The following is an 11174-nucleotide window of genomic DNA, read 5'->3' as shown; positions in this document are numbered from 1 at the left end:
AATTTCTGTTAAAAATTTCAGAAAACATGGGAATAAATGTACCTTTCCTTAATATTATAAATAATATCTGTCCTAAATCCAAGAAGAAATATTATATGTAATAAAAGATATTAGAAGTTTTTCCAATGAAATAAGGGGGAAAGTAAATATGTCCATTATCATCACTACTCTTTGACGTAGTTCTCAAAATGCCAGCTATAGTAATAAGAAAAAGAGACATTGAGTTAAGGCAATGAATAAGCAAAATTACCATTTGTTTTGCAGATGACATGTTAGGGTAGTTAGAGAATTTTAGAGAATAAATAAAAAATTGATTAATAATTTGATTAACTTCAGCAAAATTTTAGGATATACAATTTCAAATATATCATTAGCATTCCAATGTATTTCCAATAAAACCCAGCAGAAAGGGCTAAAAATAAAAAGTCCATCCAGAGAAATATAACATATTTGAGATTATATCTACAGAGATTCATCCCAGAAGTATATGAATCAAGCTATATAACATTTTTTGAAGAAACAAAGACAAAACTAAATAATTAGGGAAACATTAATTGATCTTGGATAGTTCAAACCAATAACATAAAAATAAAAATGTGAATGTTACTTTAATTTACTTATTTAATACTGTGACCATTAAGGTATCAAAGAAATATTTTTTGGAAGGAGAAAAAATGATAGTATTTGTATAAAAGGATAAAGGACAAGAATATCAAGGGTAATAATGAATAATTTGTAAAGGAAATGGGTCCATTAATCCTAGATCTCAAGCTGTACTATTAAACAAAAAGTTCAGATGTCAATCAGTGGAACAGTTTAGGTACACAACATATAGAGGCAAACAAACATGACAACATAGTGTTTAATAAACCTTAAGACTCAAGTTGCTAGAATAATGCCATTATCTGACAAAACTTTCTGGGAAAATTGAACAGGGATCTGACAGAAATTAGATTTAGACTAACACTGAAAGGAAAGGATGAAGGAATTTGGGGAAAATGCAAATTGGCAGAGTGAAGATGCAGGAGTTGGATGAATTGCAGAAGACTGAATGTGTAGAAGGGACTCTTAGAATACTGAGAGAGAGAGAGAGAGAGAGAGAGAGAGAGAGAGAGAGAGAGAGAGAGAGAGAGAGAGAGACAGAGACAGAGACAGAGACAGAGAGACAGAGAGACAGAGAGACAGAGAGACAGAGAGAGAGAGAGAGAGAGAGAGAGAGTGACAGAGACAGAGACAGAGACAGAGACAGAGACAGAGAGAGAGAGAGAGAGAGAGAGAGAGAGAGAGAGAGAGAGAGAGAGAGAGAGAGTGTTCACAGTCAGCCAGGAAAAGGGGGTGAGGAAGCAGTGAGAGAGGTCACAGCTTCTGGACTTGGCTCTCCCTCTGATCCAGCTTGTGATCCTGGCTAATCTCCTTTGATTCTTGGTTGTCCCTTCAAGATCCCAGCCAGCAAGTTCCTTATTCTAGTGACATCTACTGAACTTCTAAGAAGAGGAAATGCCATCTTGACTGAGTTGATCTGTTAAGTTACCTCTGCAGTGTCAGCCTGCATTTCTGGGTGACTAGATCAGTCCTGTCACCTGACTCTTGATCCAGCTACTAGATCTGCAATCTCACTAAGGACTATTTTGGATGAACTCAGACTAGACCAGTTAGACAGGAAGATTGGGGGAATTAGTCAGAGAGGGAGACAGAGTCACTCCAACAGTGTTGGAGGCTGAAGAGACCCTTGTGGGTCAGAGGCTTCTGGGATAGATAGAGTTTATTATCCCAGGGAATTCCCTAGCCCTCCATTCCTCACCCAATCCTAGTTATTACCTTTAATAAACCTGTTGTTGTTAAGATCAAGAAGTCAGATTTACATTTCTCAGAGCTCCAGATCTGAGGGTAGTCTTCAGATGCTGACTAGCTGTGTGACCCTGGTCACTTCACTTAACCTCTCATAGATTTAGCTGAAACCATGGCTCCACCTCTAGCCAGTTCTACCCACTCAGTCAAAATGTATTAATAGGAAAACACTCAGAGGGAAGAGAAACCAAGGATAACTTCCTGGTGCCAGCATCACCTGGATATGAAATCTACAGGGACACTGGGTGAGAGGAGATAACCCAGGAGTGTGACTGGGCATCTATATGATATATATATATAGAGAGATATGAACCATTTTATAGTTCAAGGAATGAGGAATGGGGAAGCTAAAGTGTGTGAGGGATGAACATAATCTATATATTGAAGGGATAAAGAAAGAAGGAAAGGAGAAGAGGCTGCTGATGTTTTTTTTTTTTAAGATGGGGAGGCTGTAGGGGGTCCCTTCAATCTTCTATTACATGGGGTTCTTTAGTCCTGAGGATGTTGAATATCAGTAGTTTTAAAGACTTGTCATATTAGGGGGAGAGTGCTATCTTTTTAGAGTCAAAGGTTCTAAGTGGACCTGGGAAAAAATGTCTTTATATCTCAGATAAAGCTTGAAAGTTGCTCATTCCTTCCCCATCGCCCTCCAAGAACATTCCAGTTCACATGTAACTTGACTTGTGACAAAATTAATATTTACATGCCATAAGCAATAGAATTTTTTGGCTATAAGAAATATGCATTTATAAAGAATAATATTTTAAAGAGGGTCCTTTGTTGTACTTTTCAGGGGGTTGCAGTCTGAGAGGCACCTTAACTTGCTTATCCTTCATTTCAGTTTGTATTTTAAGATGATCTTCTTGCATAAAGACTTAGGGTTCTTCTGGTTGGGATCTTTGAGGACAGGAAAATAAAGAGAAAGTAGATAATGTTGTCTTCTTCCTTGAGCAACTCTGTTTCAATTTCATTCCTCTCTCCACAAATCTGATATTTAGTCCAGGGCTAATGGAGTTGATAAAGGATTTGCAAGGTTAGAAAGTGGGCTAGAGAAAGAATGAAAATCTAGAGAGAAAAAGGAAGAGGAAAAGAAGGGAATTGACACTTATTAAGTGCCTACTATGAGTCCAGTTCTGTGCTAAGCACTTACAAATATTACCTGATTTAATCTTCAGACAGCCTTGGGAGATAGAAACTATTATTATCCCCATTTTACAGTGGCTGAAACTGAGATAGAAAAAGATTAAGTGACTTTTCAGGCTTACATAGTTAGAATGTGTCTGAGATTGGATTTGAATTAGGTCTCTCTGATTTCAGGCCCAGAATCTATTCACTGTGCTATGTAGCTGCTTAGAAAAAGATGATTGATCCATAGATGAGTTAGATTGGAATATAATAGAGTATAGATGAGTTGAGTTCCTAGTAGGGCCAGTAGAAATAGATAGAGTAGAAAGGGTTTGAGTTTTAAAAGGGTGAGGAGGGAGTGTCTGTGGGAGCTCAAAGCTTGTCACTTTCTGCTTTTTCTCTTCATTTTGTCCCCTCAAGACCAGACGTCTCATGCTATGACATGGATCTTTTTCTTGCTCCTCCTCCTGGACCTGACTAACTTCTCCCTGACTTATAATTTCTCAAAGCAGCATATGGACTACCTCATGATCAAAGTCCTAGGAAGTGCGAACCAATACTATGATGTGATCATGCTCTTTAAGAATGGTAGCTGCAAAAAAAAAAATGGTAGCTGCAGACCAGTCAACACCTTCATCCATGAGAGAGCCCCCATCATGGAAAGCCTATGTTACAATGACCCTTAGCCCTGCAAAATCAGACCCAGGTGCAGATGTCACCAGAGCCCCTACCTAGTCAGGGTGGCTAATTGCTTTATCATATCAGGTGACCAGGCTCAAAATTGTCAATACCAGACGAAGTTTAATTATTGGAAGATTAGAGTGATTTGTGAAAATGACCTCCCTGTCATCCTAGATAACTAAATTCACCTTGACTTCTCCATCTCCTACTACCCTGTCAACCTATGATGAAATTTCCCCATGGTTTTATTTTCCCATGGATTTGACATCCCTTACTGTTTCCCAGAAGACTTATCTGCTTGGGTTTTTCCCATTTTCCCTTATTCTGATAGAATGTATAAGTTCCTGGAGGACAGATAACTATTCCATTATTATTTTTAGGACTGTAGTAGCATTTAATAATTAATTAATTCTGTAGCTACTTAATTTTTACAAGAAACTTTGATATTAGAGTAGAATATTAGAGCTGTCAATCTGAAAAATAATCAGAACTACCAGAGTAGTTATTTAACAACAGGTCTTTAATCAGGGTGGGGGAAATGATAATCAAAGACTTCCCAAAGAACCACTGCTCTGGGATGACTCCAGTCTCAGGAAAGATGTACAGCAATATAATTGCTGAGCATTTTTGCAGATCTACTGAAAGTGGAGTGCTATATAGTTTTAGGGAGAGAAAGGGGGAATGGTAGGTGAGTTCCCAAACTGCTTGGGAACCACGAGATACCCAGTCACAGATACTTGGGTGATTAAGATGTGATTGCAGGTGTTAAAGGGTTTATTGTTTTCTTTAAACTCAGTCCTTGGGAAAGAAGTAAATTAGATTCATAGTTAATCAATCTTTGTCTTTAAGAGTAGCTAGAGCAGTGATGGTGAACCTTTTAGATATGGAGTGCCATGGCCTGCCCCCTCTTACCCCAGACAGGGAAGGGAGGAAGTGCTGCCATTGTCTGCTGGGCAGAGGGGTGGATGAAGTGAGGAATGTCCCCAGGCACATGGAGAGTGGGAGGGGATCAGCTCCACCCTAAGTCCCTCTGACTTTCTAGTAACAAACTGGGATGACTGCAAGCATGCCCACAAAGAGGGCTTTGTATGCCACATTGACAGGTATCTTTCCCCATATACCTAGTTTCTAGGTTTCAACTAAAGTAAACTAAAGTGCAAGTCAGAGACACTGGGAATTGCCTGAGAAATAGGATGGTTAAGGTTTTGGGTTGTGACTCCCTACAATATGACAAAAAGGAAACCTTAGTGGTTATGGAATCTCCATGGGGTGAAAAGAGGGACATTGGGAAGCCAGTGGTGATCCCAAAAGGTGAGAGGGAGAATTTTCCAAAAGATATAGGCGGAAAAATGGAAAAGCCCTGGGTCATGGCAGAAATCATCCATAAATATGGCGAGCTGAACCTTAATAATTCCATTGATATATTTTACCAACCTTAAAGGCTCTGGATAAACACAATGTAAATGTTGAAGTACTGGCTAAGCTGCTAACAGTTGAGTAACAACTGAACCTGTGAAATGCATTGCTCTGTAACTATGAATCTCCTTGAGAATTCCCCAGGCTGGAAATATTTTTTTCAGTAGGCATTTGGCTACTGCTGTTGCAGTGACTTGCTTAGAAGGGAATGCTTCTGTCCAGTGGCATGCCAACCATGACTGATATGAACTTATATACAGAATAAGGTGGAAGCTGAATAACATAAATATGTGATACTTGAAAGGGGGCCTCAGAAAGAGGGAATTTACCTGGGCGAGAATACGGGGCTTCCTAACATTATTTTTGGGGCAGATTTCACATTGCAAATACATATCACTAACTGCTTGTCTCAGCTTTCCCCATTATTATTTATGACTAATTCTAAGCAACTTATCAGGTCCTCAGTGACTCAAAATATTCTATCATAGGATGTTACAGGGAGTCAGGAAGGACTGCACACCCTTCAGGTGCATGCCACAGTCTTTATTCTTAACACAGCCCTCTCTAATCTCTTCTGGATGAGCTGGGGCATGGTCTTTTGGGCAGATCCCATCTGTGCCTGGGTCAGTCCAACTTTATGGGCTGGTTCCTCCAGAGTGAAGTATGAAAATCCTATTTTGGCTTGGAAGTGCATGGCAACCTCCTTGGCATGCCGACTAGCCATAGCATTTTATTTGGCATGGAGAGAGTTCTCATGAGAATGCCTTGGAACTTTGATAATGGCCACTGATTCTGGTAACAAGGGGGCATTCATCTCTGAACTCATGCCCCATTCTTAATAGGAACACCAGAGGAAGTCATGAATCCTCTATATTTCCATAATATTAAAAAGTGATGAGTTACCCCAAATGCATATCTACTATCCATGTATATGTTTGCCCATTTTCTTTTTGTCAATTCTCAGGCTCAGGTCAGAGCTTTAAGTGCAGCTTGTTGGGCAGATGATGTCAAGGACAAGCGTCCTGCCTCAATGACTTCCTTACTGGTAGCATATGGATGGCACACCCAACCATTAGATCACCAGAGTTGTTTCAAAGTTAGGAACCATCTGGGTACCAAGAATAACCTGGGACAATCTCTGGGACACCCCTCTGTGGAATTAGAATAGAATCAATAAGGTTAACACAATCATTATTTTCATTGAAGTGAGGGTCCCTGTCCTCTATATCAGGAAAAGAATGTAGCTGGGTTAGGTGATATTGGCTTTTGACAGGAGAGAGACTCCAATCTTGCAAAGCAACAGTTGGAAAAATGATGGGCTTGATGAAAGTTTGAAAGAGTCTCAATTCCATGAGGGACATGCAAGATTAAAGGGGACTCTAATGTCATCTCCCCCACTGAAGTCAAAAGGTTATAAGCTGCAACAATAGCTTGCAGACATGGTGGGAATTCTCTGACCACTGAGTCCAGGATGTTGTTAGAGTACCCCAATAGTCTGAAATGGTCCTCATGCTTTTGGCACAAAATACCAAGGCCATTTTCTTTTCTCTCCATTAAGAAGATGTGGAAAAGAAGGGAATAATTAGGGTGACCTAGGGCTAGGGGACATGAAAGGGAAGATTTTAGGTCAATAAAAACCTCCTTAGAGATTTCATTCCAAAGGAGAGGCTCAGAAGCTGAGTCCTTGAGGAGGTCATTTAGGGGTCTCACCAACAAAGAAAAGTATGGGACCCATAATCTGTGCTAGCAGTTAAACCTAAAAAACCTCAAAGCTGTTGTTTAGTTGTAGGCAAGGGAAATTTCATATTGCGGCCAATTTGACTGGATCTAGATGGAAACCATCAGCTGTAATGAAGTATCCTAAAACCTTTACCCGTGGATAAAGAAAATGAAATTTTTCTTTCAATATCTTATGGTTTTTGTGTGTTGAGGAGGTGAGGAAAAAAATATGGTTATTCCTTGACAACTGGAGATCTGGGGAGCACAAAAGTAAATCATCAACTGAATTATCAGTAAATAATACTGAAGGAGGGTGGACCAGAAAGGGAATTTAAGTCAGCAAGGTTTGCTTTCAAAACCTGTGAGAAACAAGTAGAGCTTTCTGTGTAGCCTTGAGGAAAAACTATCCCAAAACATTTCAGCCCCTCCCAAGCAAAAGCAAAAAGGAACTGGCTATCGGAATGGAGAGGTACACTAAAATATGTACTACACAAATATCAACAACTGTAAAAACAGTGGAGTCATGCGGGATAAGATTCAAAAAGGGTATGGGAATTTTGGACCATGGGTATTCTAGGGATCATTCAAGCACTGACTGCTCAGAGATCTTCGATTAAGCACCACCCACCACCACCAGGCTTCAGGATAGCAAGTATGGGTGAATCAAAGGAGCTGGAACATATTACTAAGATGCCAGCTGACAAGTAATTAAAATAGGGGCCAGATTCCCCCCAATGCTTCTTGTGAGATAGGATAATGTGGAACTCTAGGAGGAGGTTTAGAGGGGTCCAGCTGAATCTATATTGAAAGTACACTCAGAACTCTTCCAACATCAGAAGAGTTAGTAGCCCATAGTGAGGGAGGAACCTCCTCAAGGGGTGAAGATTTGCAAGCAAAAATGGGAGCTGCAAATATATAAAGGAGGAGGGTGAATCAGGTAGAAAAAGAGAGAGCTGAAGATCATTCCTGGGAAAGAATTCAATTTTAACTCTATGTCTCTCAAGAAAATCTTGACCTAGAAGGTATAGAGTAGCATCTGGGAAAGAAGAAAAGTATGGGTCCCCACCATATCCCTGAGGATAAAGTGGAGGGGTTGGGGACACATAAACAGACTACACATGATTAGTGATCCCCACTATTAAAATCTGTTTAGAACTACCAGAAAGAGGGTTAGAAAAAGCAGCGGCACCAGTTTCTATGAAAATTTCAGTGGGATGAGAAACAACCACAATGGGAGTGATTCTCACTGGGAATGTTGACACCATAGGAAAAACTCTCTCAAAATCCTTAGAGACCCAACACTGTGAGGCAGACAATTAGGTTTATTGGAAGAGGACTTTTCAGAGATGGAGTGAAATCCCCTCTGGCAATGCTTTAACTTACCCTGCAGCTTATTACAATCTTTCTTTAGATGACCTGTTATGTGACAGTAATGACATTTTTATCCTGTAGGCTCTGGGCTTGGTATCTAGAAGAAGAAGTTTTAAAAACAAAGGATGAAGTAGGCTCTTTTTGCCTTTGCTGCAGTTGTTGCAGCAGCAGGTTCATTATCTGGCCCTTCTTATTTTTTTCTTTAGTCTCTTTCTCCTCCACTAAGGTTTGATGGTATTTACTAGATAAATGAACCAAGTCAGAAGTAGGAGTTACTACATTCTGATCTACTTTCTCTCTCTTAATAAGATTTGCAAGATATTTATTTAGTCTTGCCACATAGAAATAATTAAAGGTGACTGAAATGTCAGGGCTATTAGGAGAGAGACCAGGATTATCTCTAAAGGTGGTAAATATTTATGATAAAAATAAAATAAAAACAGACTCTCCTTTTGTGGGAGAGCTTGATATCATCTGGTTCAGGAGGGTTTATGACATGTTAAATCTTGATTGTAAATAAGGGTGAGTTGTATATCTGAGAAGCTAGTGATGTTTGAGATGCAAACAGAAGATGTGCTAAAACCTCTTATCCGAAAACTAGGGGAAATGCGCCTAAAATAGCCTTTGATTATGCAGTTTGTCCCTTTAGTTGCATCAGGGCTGGCTTTCTTTAGCCAGTTGACAGAATTTCCCCCGTTGACAGACTTAGGAAAAACTTAGCTTCCACTAAAGCTTCCCCAATCTTCTGGGCTTATTGGAAATGTAAATCAGGCCCAACCTTTCCAGCTATGAAATGGCTTATGTGCTAAAGAGGATTGTCCCACTGGGCTGTTTGAAACCAGTGAGTCACATCCCCAAAGCCCCAAAGCACTTGGGATAGTGATAAAGGTCAGGTTAATAGGTAGAAAAAATGACCTGAATTCTCTAGTGAATTACATAGGGGTCTCTCTAGCCTCTGGAAATTCCTTAACCATATCTCTGAGGTCAGCCTAGATCTAAAGGGTAAAAGATGCCTGAAGTTCTTTGGTGCATTTCTTTCCTTTGATGTTAAAAGGAAACTGGGGGATGGGGACCTCAGGTGAACTGAGAGGCTTAGGTAGACTTGTTGGGGTGTGTGAGATCCTTAGGGCCTCTTTAAGTTCATCATCTTCTTTCTGAAATGTAGTAATCTCGTTTGCAGTTTGTTCTTTTCTTGTACTTTGGATACCTCCTCTTTGCTTGGACAGGTCTGACGTTCCTCTCTACTTACCAAAAGGTGCCTTTCTCTGAACCAGAAGATTGGTCTGACTCAGATTGCCCCTTGTCACTTCAAGATGCTGTTTGTTGAAGGCTTCCTGTTTAGGGTTGTGATGAAATTTCTATGAGCAGAAACACCAATAAAAGAAACAAAGTCTCCAAGCTGAAAAGAAATAGGTTTGTTGAGAGAGGGCTGATCTCCAAATAAAGATGTACTCTGGTTAAGACCAAAGACAAGACCGAAGACCTCAGGCCTTGTGAGATGGCCTCCTTTTATACCCAAAGACTTATCACTACTTATATACCTTATTAAAAATAGAGAACATCCAGAGAATCTCCTCTGGGCGCTTGTGTCTCAGGCATCATCCTGAGAGTCACTCCTGAAATAGGAACTCTTAGGAATCAGCAAAATGTTAAGTAAAAAAACAGAAAAAGCAGAAGTGATACAGATATATTTGATGCAGAACACTGTTGATATAATATTAAACCTTACTTAGACTAGAGATGATTACATTGTAACCCTAGAAGGACACAGAATGTGTCCCACCAGAGGCTCACAGCTATGTCTCACTCTTGGGTGCTCAATGCTAATGTAATCTTAAAAGATTGACTAATACTTATGCTAACATGGTTTAACTATGAGCAAAAATATAATTTTGATTAAATCAACACTTAAAACTGATACTGTAACAATCATAAAATGGGACAGGGGATTTCTCACTCACAGGGTTCTCAGTGGTGGGACCTGCAGAGTTTAATATAGACTGCGAGAAGATAATCTCTTTTGCCATTAAAAGAGTGCCATTTTGGCCACCCACACTTGGGTTCATATTTATTTAATTTTTGCCATTTATCTAAATGCCTACAGGTACCTGTTCCATAATTTGTGAATGTATTCTCAGCATCAGTCCCCTCCAGTGGACTTGGAGGGGTAGACACAGATCTTTGATTGCTAATAATTCAACAAACTCCTGATTAAAGAGTGGTTCAGCTTCCCAAATACATGAGAGTTTGTTTTCAAGAGTATCACTTACCCAGCCAACCTGCCAAGTTGACTCCAGACTGGACCTCAGTGGATTCCTATGGGATCTACACATCTGCAGTCACTCTAGCATAGTGATGTGAATCTTTTAGAGACTGAGTGCCCAAACTTCACCCTCATTCCACATGTGAGCCCCCACCTTAACCCAGACAGGGGAGGGAGGAAGCACTCCCATTGGGCTTCTGGGCAGAAGGGCAGGTGATGGGAGAAATGTCCTCAGGGGTGGGTGGAGAGCTGTAGGGGATCAGCCTCCTCTGGCATGGATGCCATAGGTTTGCCAACACAGTTCTAGCAGGTAGCTTGGGGAGCAACAATTTAAAATCTTGCTGGGGCCTCCAAATAAGTCAAGCTGGAAAAACACAGAACCACAAAAGCAGTGACAAAAGAACACATCTTTAATCGGAACAAGAGAGATAGTTCTCTTATGGCCACCACATAGAGTCATTCCCATACACAGTATCTCAGAGCCAAGCTCTGAGACTCTAGGAATAGTGTCTCTGGGAAAAAACCCTACCATAAATGGGAATTTCCAAGAAATAATGAACTTGGAGAACTATTTATACCTTAGGGAATATAACCAAAGAGAAACTACTGACTGGTTACATAGGGGTTTGAGAAAGAGGTTGTAGCTCGAGGTTAGGGTATCTGGGAGAGGCCTACATACAATAAGGGAAACTAAGAAGACAAAAAATGTACTTAAGACTTGACTACCTCTATCACTCCTCTCTAGGATGCT

This window comes from Monodelphis domestica, chromosome 1 (assembly GCF_027887165.1).
Source record: "Monodelphis domestica isolate mMonDom1 chromosome 1, mMonDom1.pri, whole genome shotgun sequence".
Classification (NCBI taxonomy): domain Eukaryota; kingdom Metazoa; phylum Chordata; class Mammalia; order Didelphimorphia; family Didelphidae; genus Monodelphis; species Monodelphis domestica.
Note: the sequence above shows the minus strand (reverse complement) of the source record.